The sequence below is a fragment of the Euprymna scolopes genome, chromosome 16 (genome assembly GCF_053919585.1).
Source record: "Euprymna scolopes isolate OS-2025 chromosome 16, ASM5391958v1, whole genome shotgun sequence".
NCBI classification, from domain to species: domain Eukaryota; kingdom Metazoa; phylum Mollusca; class Cephalopoda; order Sepiida; family Sepiolidae; genus Euprymna; species Euprymna scolopes.
Window position 1 is genome coordinate 19,602,325 of NC_136497.1, and position 15,776 is coordinate 19,618,100.

A 15,776-nucleotide genomic window follows, 5' to 3' on the forward strand; every position below is an offset into this window, starting at 1 on the left:
AGTTGTATACATAATTTTGTACGCACACATAAGACCTCTTGAGCTTTAGGGAAATGCGCACATTCTACGATATTAAAAATTACTTAAATGATTTTAACGCCCTACCAATGTTGGTTATTTTACTAACATATGTATGATTTATTTTAATCATAATAACATGGTGTGAGGTAAAGAGCATAAGGCCAATATACAGGAAGAGATTTGCCACTCAAGAAAAGATTATGAAGTGAAGCGCCGCAACTTTTAACGATCGAAGCGCATATGGTTACGTTTTTTTTTTAATTTCATTTATTTATATTTATTTATTTATTTTTACAACTTTCCACGGAAACCGTGGCCTACGATAGCTTGTTTCTACTAGTGCCGAAAATATCACAAGAAAGCTGTGTGGTGGGCTTTGCTTTCGAAACGTTTCCACATGAAAGCGTTTTTCTTTAATAGTAGGAAAAGGGTTGCACGGGTGGTCTAATAAAAATGTAGGTGAACTGTAGAAATCAAATGTATTCATTCTTAGCTTGTCTCAAGCACATTTGAATAACGTTGCTATTGAGATTGTGCGTAAATTAATACAGTTTTTAGACCAATTATGCTGAACTATTGATGAATATTCTCATTGAGTAATAAGATGAATTTACCGGACGCGTGTGGTTGCCTTACTGCAGTAAGGTTTATCCGTTTCCTGGATTGTGTCCGGTGGTTTTATTTCGCTCTGAATAATACAGTAACGGAAATCCCACAATGGTGGAAATCCTATCAAATCGATACATACAATATATGCTTGAGAGCAACCAATAAATTTCAGCCACAAAACATAGAAACGTGAACATCATTTTATTACAGAAAGGAAATATCGCGAGATTCTATCAAACAATATATATCTGATATTTTTTTTTAATTAAATCCCAATGTAAAGATAAATAAACATATTGCGGATTACCAGTTTATTAGATTTAAATACGCTAGAAACACCATGAGTCGGATTTTGTCAAGATGTGAATAATAATTTGGATTATTGTGATAATTCTGACTAGTAGTCTTATCTTTGTTTATTTTTTTTGGGGGGGGGGGTATTTTGTTTCGTTTCGTTTCTTTTGTCTGTGCACATATGTTCTTTTAATTAGTCTTTTTCATTACGGTGACGTCACTTCGCACAAACTCGGCACTTGCGTACGCGCGTCCTCACTCTGTTACACTTCGATTCTGAAAGAGAAATCAAACAGAACTCAAGTACAAATATTAGATTTTTATAAATTATTAGAATAAGTAAAATCAATTGAATAAAATGGTCTGTGGAATTAAATAGATTCAACAATTTAATAAAACACTAATCTGTCGCAAATAATTGCGTTATGATTAATGATTACTTATTTATTCAAGTATTATTAATCATAGCCTGCCACCTGGCGCTGCCCGGTCATAAAAGACGTGAAAATATATTTCAATTTATGTAGATTTCTTATTTATTATTATAGAGTCAATTCTCTGTCGATTATTATATATTATATTGTACCCAATATAGTAGTAATTTCAAACGTAAAAAATGACTTGGGGGTCCATCATTTAGAATTGAAACCAAAACATATAGCGCTCTAGCATTAGTCGCTGCCGTTTGAGCTACAGTCAGATAGATAAAATATAGCTAAAAACTAACCAACTTTAACGTATATATATATATATATATATATATATATATATATGCGTATGCGCACAAAATTGCCTTAAGTCGACTTACACTTTCCAAGTTCAAATTGTTTTTCAATTTTGACCTCTTAGCAGCTAATTTTACCGGTTAAAGACCCGAAAAAGAATGGTCCATAAAATGCAATCATTTTACCCGTCTCTCGCCGCTCTGCGACTTTGTGTATTGAAGGGGTGCATTTTGCAAAAATGGAGGCAAGCAAACAGACAGACATAGTATGTTTTATAAATTAGATTACTAAATTACTTGTATAGATTAGATCAATTTGTTTGAACATATTAAAGTATTTATTGAAACGTTTTACGACTTGAAAAACGACTCATTTTGTTTTTCCTTACACAGTCGGCGGTGGGTTTTAGCTAGTTTATACGTGAAATTAGTAAAATGAAAGAAAGGGTAAAAAATATGGAGAGATTCTTGAACACTTTCTCTATGGATCAATGGCTTTAATCTGAAAATGCTTCAAAGTAATCCAAAACACATTGCTATAATTAACATTCTAAAAATAATGTTTAGTCACGGGGTCATAATATTTGTAATCTTGCGGATGAAGTTATCATTAAGAATGGGTGATATTTTCCCACATTTTCGAAACCAATATTGTGATTTGCATGTTGTGTATAATGTGTTAAAATTCATCGTTTGATATACGTGTCTGTCCTATGGATGAGACAAATTATTTCTCTATTCTTAGACTAAATATGAGTTTTCAGCGTTTGTTTCTCCTAAGTATCGTTTTCCTATATACTTTAATAACAAAAACTAGATATTTAATTCTGGGATTGAGTTATGTCCCAAGAAATCATGTTTTAACTTTTATAATAAGTTGCAATTAACCGAAAAAATCAAAGATCACTTTCTGTCGGTGATTCATTGTTTTCTCTTGATTTCCTTTACTTTTTGTCGATTCAACTATTCTTTGATATTTTTTTAATGTATTTTTTTATTACATTTTCACCCAAAACAAGGCACATTGCCACTTTGTTGTAGGGGGCTACTATCAGGGACATAAGCATCAGAGGTACTGTATAGGAAGTTGGGCAGCAAGATATCGGTTCACGTTGCACTTGAACTTCTGCGTGTCAGTACAGTCGGGGAAGCCGGGACCCGGAAGGGAATTCAAAAGTCTAGCTGTTCTGGGGAAGAAACTACTGGAGTAGAAGACTCTCTTGCATCTAGGGATCTCTACTGTGAAGCGGTGGGATTTAGCTGCTTGTCGGATTTGTCGGGGTATTTACGTCGAGGGGGCACAAGTGTTTGCAGTTCGTCAGAGCATTCACCGTTAAAGTACTTGTAGAACAGGCAAAGAGATGCTACATTTCGTCGATGTGACAGAGGCTAAAGTTTAGCTGACAGTTCAGGACCTATCAGATTAGCGACTCTTTGAACCTTGTCTAGGAGCGAGAGACTAGTGGCAGATGTACCAGCCCAAATATGACAACAGTACTCCATACATGGGTGAATGTTGGCCTTATAGAGGTATAAGATACTTTCAGGCGTTAATAGCTTTCTAGCACGGTAGAGAGAACCCACCTTCTTCGCAGCGATTCTGGCAATGTTCTCAATGTAATTGCTCCAACTCATGTTTCCTGTGAACGTTAGGCCGAGGAGTTCAAAAGATGTACTTTCAGATAAAGAGTCTTTGACCATTGCTATTGGCGGTAGGGAAGGTTTCTTGTAATTATTGAAGGAAACAAGGTTAGTCTTGGAAGCATTGAATGTGACCATCCATTTTTGTCCCCATTCCACTACGGATCGGAGGTCTTCCTTTAGTGTTTCTGCCATTTTTTTTTAGATATGTGTTCATTTGTTTTCCTGTCGTGTCTGTTGTAGAGCGTGTAAGCATTTATATAAAACACTGTGAGCATTTAGATAAAATAGAAACTTTCAGCGTCGCCATATAAGTTCCATACGTCTGCATGTACACACCACAAATTCTTATATCAATTAGATAAAAAGGAGTTTCTTTTATTTCTTTACTAGAAAGGATGAACCATCGTTGTCAGGGGTTGAGTGAGGATCAAAACATATTCCACCCTCCCGTACATTTTATTTTTATATATTTAATTTATTAAACGGTTTAATGTGAAATCGCTACAATGAACATTTTATAAACCAATAAGTATCAGACGATGACAGCTCATGGCATTGGGGTCAATGCAGACATTACAGCGTCGGGTGCCACATCCGCTTCTAGCATACTAGTAATCGGCACGTGCAACATACAGCGCTTTTTCTAACATGTTGAGAATTTTTCTAATATATAATACATTATATATATATGTATATATATATATATATATATATATATATATATATATATATATATACAGTGCCACGCAAAAGTATTGAATACATTACATTTTCTTCATAACTTTAATTATGTTTCAAGATTTTACCTAAAATTTGGTCCGTATATTTCTATTACTATTCTAAATTATATTTGAAGTAGTAATTACAAAATCAAAGTTTAGAAAGTTTATATTTAAATAAAAATATGAATTAACAAACGCAAAAGTATAGGATACACTTAAAAAAAATGTTTTTAAATAAATTTAAATAACTTTTGCTTAGCGTGTTGCAATAATGCAAACGAGTTATCACTGACCAATCAGAGAGGTTTATATTATCATAATTTCATAAAATTCTTCCAGTTTGGGCTCACTGCTTCAAAGTTAAGCAGTTCATTTATAAAAATGCCTAAAACTAAAGAGCTGTCAATAGACATTCGTCGAAAAATCATTGATAAGCACAAAGAAGGAAAAAGGTATTAAATAATATCAAGGGAACTTAATCTACCACTTAGTACAGTTGGAAACGTTATTAGAAAGTTTAAAAACCCTGGTGAAGCTGTTGCAAATCTTCCAAGATGTGTTCGGCCAAGGAGATTAAACGGAAAAAAAATCAAGGTGGGTAAGCAGAAAGGTACAAAAAAAACTTTTTTGACTCGTTGTGAAACTCAAACCGACCTCAGAGAAGCTGGGATTATTGTGGGCAAGGATTTAATCAATAGAGTTCTAAATCGTGCAGGTTTTGTATCCAAGAAAAGTGAAGCTTAAACATGTCAGCTCACGTTTGAATTATGTTAAAACATATGGGGAACAACCCCAAGAATTTTGGAACAAGGTAATCTGGTCAGACGAAATGAAAATCAAAATCTTTGGAAGAAACACAGCAACACATGTATGGCGTAAAAATGGCACCGCCTATAACAAAAAGAATGCCATTCCTACGGTAAAGTTTGGCGGTGGTTCGATTATAGTATGGGGGTGTTTTTCATCCAAAGGTACTGGTGAACTAGAAATAATCAATGGTAGAATGAATGGACGCATGAACAGGGAGATTTGGGAGAAAAACCTCCAGAAATCTGCTGATTTGTTGGGATATAATAGCGATTTCGTGGTGCAGCAGGACAATGATCCCAAGCGTACTGGCAAACTAACCAAAGATTGGCTTAGAAATAACGAAATTGACGTTCTTATTTGGGCCAGTCAGTTCCCGACCTCAACCCAATTGAAAATTTGTGTAAAATATTTAAGATCAATGTTCACAAGAGGAATCCACAAAATATTCAACAACTAGAGCAGTTCTGCAACGAAGAATGGCGCAAAATACCTGCATATCTTTCCAAAAAAACATGTGTACAACAATAGAAAGAGATTGGAAGCTGTTGAACGCAATAAAGGCTATGCAACCAAATATTATATCAATGTATCCAATACTTTTGCGTTAGTTGATTTATATTTTTCCTTTAATATAAACTCTCTAAACTTTAATTTTGTAATCACTACCCCGCATATTAGTTAGAATAGCAATAAGAATATACTGACCAAATTTTATGTAAACTCTTGAACCCTAATTAAAGTTATGAAGAAAACTGCAATGTATCCAATACTTTTGCGTGGCACTATATATATATATATATATATATATATATATATATATATATATATATATATATATATATACACCTTATTAGTGTATTTCAACCAAAATTTTAATATGTTAAAATTCCGGTAATGATGCTTTTTAAGGACAGATACCGAAACCATGTTGCATCTTTTAAAATTGGATAAGAGAATGAACCAAATAGGAATTAAGATAAGGATAGAAATAAGGATAGAACAAGAATAAAAAGAAAAGAAACACAACTGCATTAGGTGATTGGGTTAGGGAACTAGGTAAAATAAAAAAGAATTTTAATTAGATGGTTAATAATAGTTAAAGCGAGAAGTATAAACTAAGTAAATCAAAAATTTTAAACAAAAAGTTAGATGTTATACATAGCTGTCTTCATATAAATAAATTTCTGTTATTGCGCCTAAAATTTGATTAAAATAATATATATATATATATATATATATATATATATATATATATATACCTTATTAGTATTTTAAATTTGGAAAAGAAACATTTACTGAGGATGATAGTAAAATTTAAGTGGGGATAGAGAATGCTTAAATTTAATTCTAAGATTTGAAAATGGTGCAATAATTAAATGAATTGTCAAATCATAAACTTAACATATAAAAACTAAAATAGAATTAATGTTAATTTTAATAATAGATGTAGATAATAAAATAGCACCCGACTGGTTTCAATAACACAAAGGTGGGGTTAGATTTAAATAAGTTTAATCAAAATATAAAGTTGGACAAAACTAAGTGAGTAGTTTGGACTGATTTTGTTATGAAGAAGATAATGTTAGAATTATAAGTTTAAATTAATACAAAGGTGATTAATAAATACTAAAGTCTAAATTTTAAAATATTAATACATTTAATTTCGATAAATTGGTAAAAATTTACTAAATAGAGTTATCTTATTTTGAACATGAGGATTTTACGGAAACAGAAAATACAAAAGATATTAAATTAAAATAATTGGTTAATAAGAATTGAGAAGATCATTTTCAAATTTAAATTATTAGCATAACCAATGTGAGATAAAGATTAATAATATTTAACTAACCTTTTAATCTCAGTTCCTTCTTAAGAAATAAAATGCCCAGCATAAACTAATCGGTAGATCGTTGAATTTAAACAGTTTGTACGAAACTATCGTAGATTGTCGAAAAACAATCAGGCATATCGGTATAAACTAGAATATGGAAGGATGGATTAGTATTTGTAAATAAATCATTTTAATAAATAAATTGGAAAAGAAAAATAATTATTAAAATAAAAAATATAGATGATTAAATTAATATTAAAATAGGTTGAAATCCCATTTTAAACGTAAAAATCCGAAAAGTAGAAATAGGAAGGTTATTGAAAAATAAAAAACAATAAGAAAATACAAAGATGGTGTGTAGGTAGATCCAACTGGTTATGCTCTAAAATAGAGATTATGAATGTATTCATATATGTATAAATAGTGTATTTGGTTGTGTGAAGTGCTTTTGAATATTTATTAATGATATAATATTTAAAATTCTCCAACTGTCATAAAACAACTGTAACGGATGAGAAAATACACAATAAGATGTTTTCATTTTATATTTTGTTGTCTTGATTTAAAACTGAATCCCTAATCACCGCAGAAATAAAAACTGGAAAAAATTAATGTAAATGACAAAAGTTTATGTTCCAAATTTCAAGATGTTGACCATCTTACCGTTTATTTCTTTTAGTACGTTGACATACACAATTATTGACAGCACCTGTTTCGTAGCTTAGATGTCAGTAAAGTCCGCGTGCATCAATAAATTAGAATTTTATTTACATTTGCAATTGAAAATTGTTTCATCGCAAATTCAAATAAAGTTATAATTTTTTAATGCACACGGATTTATGGAAACTCTCTCTCTCTCTCTCTCTCTCATATATATATATATATATATATATATATATATATATATATATATATATATATATATAAGAGAAAGAATTAAACTGTAAGTTGAAATTTACAATCAAAATTTATTGTTCGATTGAATACTCATGAAAACAATTTTTTCAGAGTATTCAGTCGGACAATAAATTTTGATTGTAAATTTCCACTTATAGTTTTAATTTTCTTTCTCTTATAATAAGCTCTACTCTCTATTGCGTATTGAGCTTTTTCATTCGGCTGGGATTAGATTATCAATATATAATTACTGGCATTTATATTAGATTAAAGTTTCCCATTGCGTATATCAGGTAAACACTACATCTTTTTGATTTCATCAATTTGAATTTCCCAAGCATATGGATAAATATACCACCATTGTATTTAACGATAATACCATTGGATTACGGATATTAATCAAGTTCTAATCAACTACACTCTGGTCCAATTTACATCTTCGTAGGTGAACTTTAAGTTTATTATCTTTTAATAATAATAATAATATATATATATATATATATATATATATATTACATGGAAGGCACTTATCAAGGCCCGGAGGCCACTCAGGGATAAGAGTTATTGCGTGTATAGTAATCAATTGGACAATATCGTAGTAATCGTTAGTAATGGATATTTGATAAAGCATCTTACTTAAGGGGGCGGTTCATCAGGAACTTGTTTATGTTGGACCTGAAGATATCCAAGTTGTAGTCAGGTGAGAAACAGGCAAACGGAAGAGAGTTCCACAGGCGTGCACTTCTAAGAAAGAAGCTTTGTTCATGGAATCTACGTTTTTATTTAGGCACATATAAAGAGTGGGGAAAGTTACTGACAGTGGTTTCAGCTAGACGGATGTCTTTCGTGAAAGATTGGCGAAGGGGGACCAGAGATTGGAGCTCAGACGAGCACTTTCCATGGAAGTAACGATAAAACAACGGCTCGCAACGTACCTTCTGTGGGAGAGAGGTTGCAGGGAACAGAAAAGGGCATTCCCCCACTAGGCTACGAAGTCTATTTTGTACTCTGTCAAGACAGGATAGGCTGTTTTTAGCAGCTCCTGCCCAGATATGATACCAGTAGTCCATCCTTGGACGTATTTGGCTTTTATATAGATAGAGAATTGCATCAGCAGTGAGATATCTACTAGAGCAGTAGAAGAATCTACATATATATATGTGTGTGTGTGTGTGTGTGTGTGTGTGTGTGTGTGTGTGTGTGTGTGTGTGTGTGTGTGTGTGTGTGTGTGTGTGTGAAATCTTTAGTATATTACTTCTCTCGTACTTTGAAGCTTTTGTTATGTTTTTCCCCGGAGGATAGGAAATATTATTTAAAACTCTGTGAAAGGAAATAATCACCTTTATTTTGTATTTCTTGTTCGAATAATAAATGGTGTAAATTGCAAAATTTTAAAACTTCTTTTCATATACCGATGCTCTACTTTGAATATTGAACATTTTTTCAGAAGATTTTCCTATAAATATTAGTATTAATATTTATATCTACCTAGTTTTTAAATTTTTGGATTGTAAACTTTGAATTGTGAACTATATATACATCTATATAATATAATATATTAATATGTATATATATATCTACATGTATGTATGTATGTGTATGTATATATATATAGAGGGAGAGAGAGAAAGAGAGTGCGAGAGAGAGAGAGAGAGAAAATACACGCCCTACAACTGGTAAAATTAATTCCTGAATAGAACAGTTTACACCAATTGTAGTTCTTTTTATAAATCTTAAAATCAAGATATGATTATACTAAACTTTATGTCTATAAACCTTATTTTTATGTTGATCAAAACTTGTTACCTAGTTTTTGTTTAAAAATGTCTAAAGTTGTTGGTTTAAGTTTAAATATTTAGGGGATCGTGTCTAATGGCTGTCTAATGAGTACGGATTAAGCACTATGCAAATCTAATACATTTTACTTTTGAAATGGAAAGTTGCGTGCCTATTGTCTTTAAAAACTTAATAAAATACGACAAATAAACTTAATCATGGGAAATATTGATTTATTGGTGCCTAATACATGCTTTTAAAATTTCACAAAAGTTCGAATTTTACGAATGGTTTGCAGTTCTATTTTAACTAGCATACATATAATTTAACTAAAATAAGTATAATCAATACAATGTCTAACATTTAATCCTGGAAAACGCCGGGTGATTCTGTTAACATATATATATATATATATATATATATATATATATATATATATATATATATATGTATATATATATATATATATGTATGTATGTATATATATATATATATATATATATATATATATAATGAACAAGGTTGTGCTGATGGGGGGGGTCAAACCAGATGTCAGAGCTTAGGGACAACATCCGCTATGGTATCCAATTAACGGGGCACGTGGCGCACACGGTACCCTGTCTCACCTCTTGGGCTATTTGAAAGGACCTTTATCCGGCCTTTGTACGAAACGAGGTCGCACGGTCGTGGTCTCAGCAGGATGATTTGCCGGAAGTAAACCAGATTTCAACAAGTCATTATCCATTGTGGTCTAATTATTTTTATTTTTCTAAAACCCACTATCATATAACCACTAGGAAATTGTTTTTTCAGAAATCCAGGTTCTTCTATTTTCATATACTCATCTGTCGCCGTAATAATCTCATTAGCCAAAATTTTATTGGTCTTCAAAATAATTTGATCCAATTATTTAAATGCTTATGAGTAGGTACATTCAATGATTGTATCTCATTGCACATGCGTCCACCTATCTCTGTTAATGATTGTATGTTACTTTGTCCGTCACATTTAAGGGGGGGGTTGCATTTTTGTTCGTCTGAGACACTTATGTTTTAAATATCATTTTTGGGCAAAAATTGATAATCAAATTTCGGAGATATTTAACTTTTAAATTTGAAAAAATAAAACATTCGTAGGTGCAACCACGAAGTTCGAAAAAAATAACTGTCGGTACTTGTATACTTACGTTTTCGCGGGGATGAAGTGAGATATGAGGTCGTTTTATTAAAGAAACATACAAACTGAGAAAATAAAAACTGTTCCTGTTTGTAAGAGCCTCTCTGAAACATGTCAGTGCAGATACTACACTTCGAGCTTGAGCACTGGGACAAAGAAAATTGTTCTCGGTCCCTGTGCTTAAGACATGTACTGACATGTTTCGGAGAGGTCCTTGATTAATTCAGATTTCATATTTATCATTATATTAGCAAGGAGATCCGACGTTACCCGGGATTGAATGATGATTAACGATTATTTCACATTCCTATATTTTTATTGTCATCGAAATCCGTGAAATCGCCCGGGAGGAAGCTTCACATGCCTCCATGCAGTAACTTAGTCCAAAATATGTTATTCTACATTGCACTCTAGAGAACCTACTGTTTCATTTATAAAATAATTCTATATAAACTTTTTTCCAGTTAACGAAAAAAAAAAACATTAAGAAATTTACGTCATGCAAGAAAAAAACACGTAAATTGTCAAGTCTTATAAAATATTTTGCAATTAATTAAAAACAATTAAGAAATTTACGTGCGGAGTTTGAACCTACAGACCACGTCATGCAAAAAAAAATAAATAAATATAACACGCTATCAACTTACCCACAGTAGAATTTTCACAGACCGTTGTTCTATCATTGTTGCTAAGCGGCGACATGGAAAATTATTATTTTTTTACCACCACCGAGAATCGAAACCAAAATGTTTAGCTTACGATTTACTTTTTCCTTTGGCGTTAATGCCGGAGCTATGAAGACATGTTTGCTACAAGGTTAAAAATGAAAACATGAACCAATAGCTATTACGTCACACATGCATAGTCGTAATGCCGTCGCTCGACCTTCACCTGGCAAATTCCATTTTTTTTTTAATTTTCACACCTTTGCACCGACTTTCCCCGGCTAAAACCCAATTATAGGCAAAAAAAAAACTGACAGAGGAGTTTGGTAGGAAATTTTTTACAAACATATTTACTCATACATATATATATATATAGAAAGATGTTTTCGCTTGTTACACAAATATTACGCAAGTGTAAATCATGTAGAATTTCTGCATGAATATAATTTAACCGAAAAAACTAATATGGAATTAATTAAAATGAATGTTTTAAAGAATATGCAAATTGGCTAGATGTTTTGCAGATGAATGCAATTACACGAACCATATATAACAACGTTGTATAAAACGGTTTTTAATATGAATATCAATACATAAAAATACTTTGGGTGAGCACTTTGTAAATATATTTTCACCCGACGCGTTTTTAAAGCGATTAAGCGAAGCCCACTATTAATTTGTTTGTAAACAAGCTGATGGTTCGAGCACTTTGCGACGGGAGGGTGTGGATTTAATACACACTCTAGGAGAAATATTTACGGCACTGTTTCGTAGCCAAATGGTGAGAGCTGCCGACCGTCAATGCGACGGTTGTAAGTTCAATCCATGGCTGGGGAAAGGTGTTTGTCTAGCCGCGCTGATGAGTTGTGATACAACGAAGCAGTACTGTATGTGGATGACAATATATAACATAAACTCTGATGTATATATATATTCATTAATATAAATGTATATGTATGTACTTATATATATATATATTCATGCTTAAATATTCTATTTTAAATATTTAAGATGGGAATGTTAATATGTTAATATATATTTATATGTGTGTGTGTGTCTGTATATATAATTATGTATTATATATATTATACAAATCTCAGTTGCCTGTGTATTTGTGTGTGTTTGTATATTATCTGCTAAAAACTTTTGTCATCCGCATCAAAGCGACACAAACATAGTACCGTTGGTAGAGCGATCTTTCGAACACATAATATCGAACGATTTGAAAGGATATCGTCAATTATTTCATGTAGAAATGTCGTTTTGTTTGAAACTCTTGATTTCGATGCTGTTTGTAAATCGCGCATGCGGGAACGGTCGATTCGTTGTTTCATATTAAAAAGCTAAATTCGCAACGTCATAACATGTGTCGTTCTGGTCCGGTCGATAACGTGTTCGCTTATGAACTTAAGTTATACGAGTTCTCGTCCAGCACGCGGCATTTTTATTTATTAGTTTACAAAATTTGGCATTCAGCTTCGCTTCAGGCTGATATCACCTAAGTATCTTTTCTCTCTCTCTCTCTCTCTCTCTCTCTCTGTGTCTTGTTTTTTTAATTTAACCGTATTTTACGACCGGGCAACGTTGGGTAACGTTGGGTAAAGCTGTGTAACGCTGGGCAACAGCGGGCGCCATTCCCCTGCTAGTATCTATCTATATATAAATACACTCACCTCTTATATATATATATATATATATATATATATATATATATATATATATATATATACGCGTGTGTGTGCGATTTTTTTATTCAACGAACTTGAAACATGACTAAACCTGCAAACGTTCGTGCGTTTATTCCATCACTGAGGACTTAATGTCACTACTCCAACTTTATTACTTCCATATATCCCGCAGCAAAGTACATTTTTTTGTCGAAAAATATAGAATTCCTTTCATTGAAAGTTAAGAAGCTGTTTTTGGTGCAATTATTCGTTTTATATGATATTTATTTGATTTATTTGGGGGAGGGAATTAGTAACAAAATTATGAATGAAATATAAGAGAACGATGGATTAGTACATTCCATTCATATTGAGACATATTTCCTGAACCTAGAAGAAAATATATCAATTATACGACGGTTGTTGTAAAAGTAAAACCACATTTTCTCTTTTTAACTAAAAAAATTGAAGAGGTATGAAGCCGGGGGTGGTTCATTAAAATGGGTGGACTTTTATGCTCCAGATTTTATTTTTCTACATAGTCACCATCATTCTCAATGCACTTTTGCCAGAAATTCAATGACGAATCTCTGCTTCTGACGCACGGCCATGACAGGAGTTTCTTTCTTAGAGTCTTGCATTGTCAATATCAGCAACAAAGAGATGAAACGATCAGGTCATGAATGCATAAGTTCAGTCATTATAAAAATGCAATTTGCAATCTCCTCTGATCCATTCAAGCGGATAAAAATAATAGGCAATGATTTTTGTGGAACGAACTGGATTCGAACTTAAAACTCTTGTTTCATAAACAAGTATCTGGATGTTAACCAATTTGAATTTCTATAATTCTAAGCAAACATGATTAAATCGTGTTGGTAGTAAACTAGAAAACTAAAATTTGTAACATATTTACATATACAAGCAAAATTTCAAAGAATGGTATGTCCTGCGAAACTGTTTCAAGTAGCTGACTGGGCTTGTCTACAATATTCGAGTGATAATCTATGTCACTTTACTGAACAGGAGTTCGGGTTCGGGACTTATATATCCTTAAGTGCAGTGCTTTCGGCGTTTCTTTCGACATCTCTTGAAGCTGGTCTACCAATCTGTATTCATGGCTTAACCAAGGAGTTATATTCTTGTATGGGCGTTGACGGTGGTCAAATTGTTAACTACACGGACTAAATATCCAAGGGTTTTAATTTCGAATCCAGTTCGTTCCACAAAAATCATTTTCATTTAAGATGTTTACAGCATTCTCCTGGTCTCTCCCGAAAGTACCTGATGCCTTTCTAGAAATAATTCTAACAACAAAAACCGATGCCAACAATATAAGCTTCGGATTCATACGATATGATGATGATTTTCTTTTGAGGAGAAACCCGGATGTACTCATATACATTATATATAAAAACATAGGGTTTCAAGGATTGTTTTTTTTTTAATTACAAGTAAAAATATACATTTCTTAGAGCACGATTACGTGGCAATAACTCATCAATGAAATAGACTATTGCAAAAAAGTAAAAATATTAAATAATTAATATTAAATAAATGCAAAATATAAAAAACGTAATAGGCTGCCATTTTTTATGATATCTGACAGGGGCCTGTTGAGAGTTAAGCAGCGAGATGTTTGTTCACATTATATTTAAGCTTCTGTACTTTAATACACTCATCAAAGCATGAAACAAGAGTAAAGTAAAAAAAAAATCTAGCAGTACGAGGAAATAGAAAGTTTGTTTTTTTTCCATCAAGAGATCTAAGTAGTGAGGTAGTAGGGTTTGGCTGTTTGTCATCTTAGTCGGGTGTATGTACGTCGAGGGGGCACAAGAACTATGAGATCATCAGAATACGTTCAATTAAAATACTTGTAAAATATGCACAGTGATGGGACAGGTGTTTGAGCTTGAGCTATATGATTTGAGACTCTTTTAAGGGTCTATCTTAGAGTGAGAGATTAGTCGTAGATGAAGTATCCCATATGTGTCCACAATACTCCATGCATGGACGAATTGTGGTTTTTTAAAGATACAGGATATTATCTGGCGGGAGTGATTTTTTTATCACGGTAGAGCCGTTTTTCAGATTGCCAAAAACAGCGCAACCAGTTTATATTGTCCATCCTCCTAAATGGAAGTGCAAATTTCTGGGTTTCTGTGCCACGCATGCCACAAAGTTGTCTAGGAAATATTTCCCTTGGGACGATGAACAGGTCCAAAACCTGGACCTCAAACATCTATATGTCAAAGTCAAGTCAAGTCAAAGGAGTGTGCCTTTATGCAGCAGCCTTTGTAATGTCTCCAATGTATTTTTTATTAATTCATGTTGCTTGTTAATGTTAGGTTGATTAATTTCAAAGATGAACTCTCAAGTAGGATGTTATTTGTCATAGTTAACGATGGTTGAGAAGGTTATCTTGTTGTTGTTAAAGGAAATAAGCTTAGTTTTAGTAGCATTAAATGGTACCATTATTTACAGACTAGAGGTCATCTTATAAGGTCTCTGCCATTACTTTGGATATGTGTACATTAGTTCTGCCCTTATATCTATGTCATCAGCAAATACATCCATTTGAGACACAATTTATCAGGAATATCATTTATTAATATTAGGAATAATAAAGTACGAAAGATCGACTCCAGCGAGACTTGTATTAATACCATGTTGTTTAAGTGTACGATCATCGATGACAACCTCGAATTTTCTCTTAGCAAGGAAGGATCTGATTATGTTTAGTATTTGTCTAAAAATACCATATGATTTAATTTTCATTAAAAACCAGACCTAGTCAAAGGCTTTATATTGAAGCTTTTATATCAAGGTCTATAGCCCTAGCTTCCGCTGTCTCTTCCAGTTCATGGTATATGCGTTCAGAGATAAAATATCCGCAGTAGAACTGGCAGGCCTAAATCCACACAGTTGGTCAGTAAAAAA

The 15,776-nt window shown here is 32.5% G+C and overlaps 1 long non-coding RNA gene across 1 annotated transcript in view; it reads right to left on the bottom strand.

Moving 5' to 3' along the window:
- Positions 1-817: 817 nt before the first annotated feature.
- Positions 818-15,776, bottom strand: part of LOC145295861 (uncharacterized) — a 255,099-nt gene continuing 240,140 nt past the window's right edge. The window contains exon 2 of the long non-coding RNA XR_013869895.1: positions 818-1,200. This is a non-coding gene — a long non-coding RNA (uncharacterized LOC145295861). The remainder of the gene's footprint in view (positions 1,201-15,776) is intronic.